Source organism: Dermacentor andersoni, chromosome 4 (assembly GCF_023375885.2).
Source record: "Dermacentor andersoni chromosome 4, qqDerAnde1_hic_scaffold, whole genome shotgun sequence".
NCBI classification, from domain to species: domain Eukaryota; kingdom Metazoa; phylum Arthropoda; class Arachnida; order Ixodida; family Ixodidae; genus Dermacentor; species Dermacentor andersoni.
Genome location: NC_092817.1, coordinates 121,591,005 through 121,597,905, shown reverse-complemented (window position 1 = coordinate 121,597,905; position 6,901 = coordinate 121,591,005). Strand labels below are relative to the sequence as shown.

The 6,901-nt window shown below is 52.5% G+C and overlaps 1 pseudogene; it reads left to right on the top strand.

The window, feature by feature from the left end:
• The first annotated feature begins 4,019 nt into the window (after nt 1–4,019).
• Nucleotides 4,020–4,187, top strand: LOC126537634 (U2 spliceosomal RNA; annotated as a pseudogene).
• Nucleotides 4,188–6,901: the final 2,714 nt, after the last annotated feature.

The window sequence follows — 6,901 nt, the reverse complement described above, 5'->3', positions numbered from 1 at the left end:
AACATTCGGGCCCCAAGTAGGCTTCCGTGAGCTATACGCCCACGAGCGGCTCACAAGCCTGCTTGTCTACTCCGCTTGCTTTTTTTTTTTTTTTTTTCCTGCTTTTTCACGCCGCGGTTCAGCTGTAATTTTTTTTTTTTTTTCAACTAGCGTCCTTGATTCTGTACGCAAACTCTTGTATGCACTAAAACCTTCTGTCTTTGCGTGGGTTGCTCTGAGCAACACGCTCACGTGACGCCTTTCTTCTTTTTACTTCCCCGCTGTCGAACGAGATGGCGCCACCTCTCAGCCCCCCAGACGCCAGACCACCAAGCCGGATCCCAGTTCGCTCGCCGCCCGCTAGACGGCCGCAACCTGATTTCAACCACGCCAGTCCCGGCGCACAGCCGATACGCCACGAGCAGGAACTAATACTGTTTTTTCCTCTCCCCAGTTGCTTCAGATGTACAGAGGAGGGCTGCTCAACGAGCTACTCACCAGCAGTCTGGACATCTCGACGGCAATCCCTTCAGCGGCACCTCGAGCAACAACATGGCACCAGGATCCTAACAACCACACATTTTTGCACTCTTTGCAGAAAGATACTAGGATCCCGGCCGACTTCGCATGGATGCCTCGCTGGCGGCCAGCACGACCTCGCAACGCGGATTCAACACCCGCACAAATGCACTGAGTGCCCCTCTTCCTTTCCTTCCAGGAAGGGTCTCGATAATCACCAGCAGGCACACAGGAAAAGAGCGGCAGCGCGGCAAGCCTCATCCACAGCCCGGCCGACTTCAGTAACAGGCAGCGATTCTAACACTGACGCTCCACTTCTAGAGACGACACCGACTCCGGTCCCCTCAAGGGAGACCACACCTGCACCGAGGCCAGCTGCTTCAGCAAGCAGCAGCCCCTCGCCTATGCCCTCCCCATCGACCTTGACGATAGAGGCATCTCCCTCTTTTTCAGACGAAAGCATCGAACCTGCTCCGGCGCTGACCTCCTCTCCCCCCTCTCAGCAGGCACACGACAACAATGAGGCAGCACATGATAGCAGGACGAGCAGCGCGGCCACCCCCTCTCCTGGTGCACCGCTGTCGCCGGCAGCCACCGAGAACGACGACGCCTCCCAGGAAATTGACACAATTTCTCTTGCAGGCCCCATCGAGGATGACGGCGTGCTAGCCAAGCACGCCCAACAGCTGAGGCAGCTGCAACGCGAGCCAATATCGGACGCTGGATGGGAGCAGTTCACCGGAATCCTGGACGACGCCATACAGGTAGTATGCGAGGCGGTAAAGCTTCCTGTAGCTTCCGCTAACAGGAAGCCGCGCCGCCCTCTGAATCCTGAGAATGCTCAGCAGATTCAGACACTGTACCGACGCAATCGCCGACGTGCAGTGAGGCTGATCGTGGAGGGTGAGTCCCAACTCTGCCCGATCCCTCTTGACGAGCTGGAGGAACACTTCAGCGAGGCTTGGGGGCCACGTGAAGCCGACACCGCTCTGCTTCTGAGCAAGGTGAAGCGAAGCGACATGGCTGAAGTCAGCCTTGCGCAGTTCACTGACGGCGAGGTAGTTTCCCGTCTTCGCAAGAGCGAGAACACCGCCCCCGGAAGTGACCGCCTCACCTACCAACACTGGCGCTCCACTGATCCCGAAGCTCTTTTTCTCACCGCAGTGTTCAACGTGTGCCTGAAATACCAGAGGGTACCTGCTGCCTGGAAAGAGTCACGGACTGTACTCATCCACAAGAAGGGAGACCTCGGGGATGCTGCGAACTGGCGCCCCATTACCCTTGGGAGCACGATTTCGAAACTGTACGCGGGCTGCTTGGCGGCTCGCTTACAGGAATGGATCGCCTCCCAAGAAGTGCTCTCCCGTTGTCAGAAGGGGTTCCTGCCGTATGATGGTGTGTACGAACACAACTTCGTACTGCAGGAGCGCCTGGACGCGGCGAGAGCTGGCCGTGGGGACCTGTGCGCGGCATTCCTCGACTTCGCCAACGCGTTTGGATCTGTTCCCCACAACGCCCTCATTGATGCACTGCATGGCGCTGGTGCGGGTGATAACTTCTGTGCTATTATTGCTGATATTTACAGAGACAACAGGACCAGCGTCATCGCAGAAGCCGGGATCACCTCACCGATAGAAATCTCTGCCGGCATACGTCAGGGTTGCCCACTGAGCGGCCTCCTGTTCAACCTGGTGCTCGACCCAGTCGTGCGTGCGCTTCAGGGAGGCGACAGGCAGCACAATGTGCTTGCCTACGCCGACGATCTAACGCCGCTAGCTGACGAGCCAGGTACACTACAGAGCCGCATTAACGTAGTGGCAACCCTGTCGAGCCAGCTCGGGCTACGTCTGAACCCCGCGAAGTGCAAGTCACTGCACCTCTCCGGAAAGACACCCGTGGGGACAAGACCTACGACCTTCACGGTCTACGGCACCCCAATCCCATCAATCGGTGACTTCGAGGCCCACACCTTCCTCGGGCGACCAGTCGGGTTCTCGGTACTACCGGACCAGGCAACCGTGGACGAAGCCATCAACGTGGGTCGCCGCCTGCTTACCTCGATGCTCGCCCCGTGGCAGAGATTGGACGCCGTTAAAACATTTGTATTTCCGGCGCTAAACTTTGCCATGCGGTGTGGCTCCCTTGGTAAGGCAGAGTGGTCTCGCCTGGACACAACGCTTCGCCCACTCATCAAGCGGACCCTCTACCTGCCTGCCAACGCTGCTAACGACTACCTATACGGTAGCTCCGCAGCGGGTGCCATTGGCATTCCTGTGGCGGCAGATATCAGTGACATCTGCAGAGTTGACAATGCCTTCAAACTTCTCTCCTCTGCAGACACTGAGGTACAGGACCTGGCACTGACGGCACTGATGGCTGTGACATGCAGGAGATTGAGACGCATTCCAGAACCTGGGGACATGCCCGCCTACCTGAGCGGCGAGACAGAGGGTGACTTCCGGGCCACGGCGACGCAGCTCCAGTCCGTGTGGACGGAGGCCCGCAAGGCTTCTCGGCGTCTTGGTGTCACCTGGGAATTCGAACAAGACGGCCCCCGTATCTCCAGGGGTGACATAACACTTGGCCCGAGGAAGCGTACTAAGGTGGTGAAGACACTCCGGACGGCACTGGCAAACACACGAGATCACGATCTCCACCAAAAACCCAGTCAGGGGAAAGTGATGGAGTGCGTTGCCGCCGACCGGAGCAGTTCCCACTTTGTACGTACCGGCCAATTCACGAGGTTTGCCGACTGGCGTTTCGTTCACCGGGCCCGACTCAACGTCGTTCCCCTGAACGCAGCGAGGCCATGGGCTACGGCCGTGGACCAAAGGTGTAGGATTTGTGGCGGTCAACCAGAGACCCTGCCACATGTCCTGTGTCACTGCATGACTCACAGTCAAGCATACACCAACCGCCACAACCAGATCGTGAACCGAGTGAAAGCCGCTGCCTCCGCCAAGTTCACTGTCACCCACGAGAACCGACCAGTAGGTAATACTAATCTCCGTCCTGACCTTGTGCTTTGCAGGGGCGAGGAGGCGATCATCATCGATGTAACCTGCCCGTTCGAGAACCGGCCTGCAGCCCTGAACGCGGCCCGCCAGGGGAAGGAGGAGAAGTACCAGCCAGTCCGCGAGTACCTGCTGCGGAAATTCCAGAAAGTGACCGTGGAGGCCATCATCGTCGGAGCACTTGGATCGTGGGATCCCCGAAACGACCGGATCATGCGCCGCTTCTGCAGCCGCAAATACCTGCGGCTGTTCAAGAAACTCGCCGTGAGCGAGACAATCGCTGCATCACGAGACATCTATGCAGCGCACATCGCAGCCAAGTGAAGAACAGCACTAGGTAGACACACACTACACCAACACACACTTCTATGCCAGCACAAAAACTTCCAAAATACCCAACAAACACTAAACAAACACACACCTCTATGCCTGCCCAAAAACTAAACACCAAAACTCTAGTAAATTCACATCAATGAAACCGTCCTTCATTGGGAAAATGTAACAAGCATTTTTTCAAAAACCTCTGTTCTTATCAGCTTAATATCTGATACGGGTCCTATTTGGACCCAAGATATTAAACTTATTTTTGGAATGGGGCGGAGTGCTTGAAGCTTGCTTCACCTCCGCCACGGGTTGGCCCGGTATTGCACTGCCTCCGGGATCGGCCCACTCACCCCTATGGGGTGGGAACCTTATTCAATACAAAATCAGACTGAAACAATCTAATGCACCTCGTGAGGTACCACCGAAGTACTGCAAATGCGGCGTCGAAACTCAACTGCCCCCCCGTAATTTTTAGAAAGCTCAGCCGTCGAGCGACTGAGTCATGCGGGGAAGCCCACTTTCAAATTCAGGAGCGGAATGTGCACGATATCGGAAAAAATATCGGAGTTCAATTACTTTGCAAGGTACCAGCATTCTATACTCCGTTCCATACATAGCAATCAGCGCTGCGGAAGCTGCGCAAGAAATTAGGTCAAGAAAAGTTACCGCTCCGTTCGTTCCGTCTATGCATCGCTGCGCGCCAACAGCGTTCACCCGCGCTAGCATGCACGGGAGGTTCCCGCGTCGGGGTGCAAAAACTGATCTGAAACAACGCATTAGCAGTGCTATACCACAGTGTGCTTCTTTCTAAGGATTAATACTTGTTTCATTCAATACTGAGCCTACATAGAAACTATTCACGCACAGTTGCGGTCAAGAAACGTCGAACTGTATATCCAAGTGCAAACGAAGCTACTGCAAGAAGTCTCTCTAGCCTCCACAACGTTGACTGCTATGTATGGAACGGAGTATAGTATAGACGCGGCTTCCGACCTCATTGCCCCCCGTAATATTTTAAAGGCTTAGCCGCTGAACGACTGTCATGTGGGGAAAGCCAGATTCAAATTTAGGAGGGGCAAGCTATACTTGGTCACGTTACCACAAAAAAAGTAACCGAGTACAATTACTTGATTCAAAATTTTAATTGATTACAGTGGCAAATTACTGCTCCCAAAAAGTAATTGCTTACTTTTACGCTACTTTCCTATCAACGCTTATTGATACTGCACAAATACAGTAAATAGAACAAGCTGTCCTGGCTGCAACCCTTCACAATTTGTTTATCTTTACCAGCAATTGCATCAAATTTTTTTCATTTGTTGCCTACCCACGTTTACGTGTGAAGGCGCCAGCAGCGACATTAGAAACTCGCTCGATGTACGCGCTGAAGGGAAGAGCTGTGTTGTAACGGACGAACACATTGCGTGCAAGACTGTGGTTACCCAATGCAGCGATGCTCGCGTTGTGAACACGTTCCCAATCGGGCCAGTGAAAAAAAAAATTAAAACTCATCTTACAGGTCTTTGGCATCGACGTCCGAAGTGGCCATCGTCATCGAGCCTACAATCGCCTTTTCATTCAGTCGGTCAACATCTCGCGGAACTCCTCCCGGCGCCCTTTTTAAACGAATAATGTTAACAGAGGCCAGCAAATGCTCACGTCCCTCGAAAAGGTAGCCACATTCCTAATGTAATTTAATATAAAGCTGCATATCATCCGATGCTAAGAATTAGTATGTTATAATTGCAAGAGAAGGTGTATATGAGCCAGGTGTCAAACGAACAAAAACATGTGCGTTTGTTTCCATCTGCTTGGACATTGTCACATGCCGACCTCGGGCATTTACTGAATTTGCCGCCAAATATAAGAGCTCAAAGATGTGTCCCGTGTTACAGCTTGTTTTGTGAATAAAGTATAACTAGTTACGTGTAATTGGTTACAATAATTAATTACGTGTAATTCGTTACGTACAAGTCCGGCGCAGGCAGATTGATAGACTGGGAATGGGTGCGAAGTTAGAGGGTATTAGCTAGGATATTTGGTGTCCGCACGGCTTCACAGTCCAAACGCAGCTTATGAAACGAACGCCTGATGCACGGCTTCACTGTCCAAACGCAGCTTGTGAAACGGGCGTCTGTCGCTCATACGTTCGTTCGTTCTAACGGCACCCGTTAAACCAACCTAAAATTCGGAAAACGGAACAGCCCGGTCACTAGATTCTGAATTCTTTAAGCAAGCTGCGCGATCCTCCCTGCCACGCTCCGAAAGCTCTGCGTATCTTCAATTAGCCACGCACGATATTTCCGAGCTTTCGATTGTGATCGACTGTTCGAAGAAATTGTCCATTACTTATGCCACTCCGTGAGCGCGTTCCAAATTTGTGGACGCAGCAGGGTCCCTTTTCGAGATCGACGGAACAAAGGCGGCGCCGAAGGAGGGAGCACAGCATGATTCCTTATTCTCATTGAGGGTGCAGGAGGGCAGCCCATAGTGGTAGGAGAGGGGTGATAGATAGGTCGGCAAGAGATAATCGATATTTCAACGGGTGTTCATGGACATACAGTTGTCCTGCTCGTCATATAGCAGCTGTAGAATTTCTGGAAATGCGGATATTCTTTCTAAAGGCACTTGTTTATGTTCATTATTACGACGTTCCACCCGTGTAAGCTGTCTCACGCATGCAAACTTCACATTATTGCATGACACCTGAGCAACTTTGTTTTAGTTATGGAACTCCCGTTCCTTAGCTCCGTGTTCTGTATTTCACAATTGCTTTCCTTCTACATTATTCCAGCACAGTGTACTGGACATGTACTTGCTGGAAGCGCCGAAATTTTGTTCGGTGAGCCTAGTCTATTGCCTTCCTGTTGCTGCAAAAGTGCCAATGCGGCGGCCTGCAGCCTTGTCAAACTGTTCTTACAGCTTTTTCTGCTGGCCTCCTGTACACTGTCGTCTACACCTTGACATGATGCTCATACAACCTATCATTATTATTAGTGGGACTACAAGGGAACGAGAATAAGGCAAATACTACTTCATTCTTCGAGAATACGCAAATACTGATT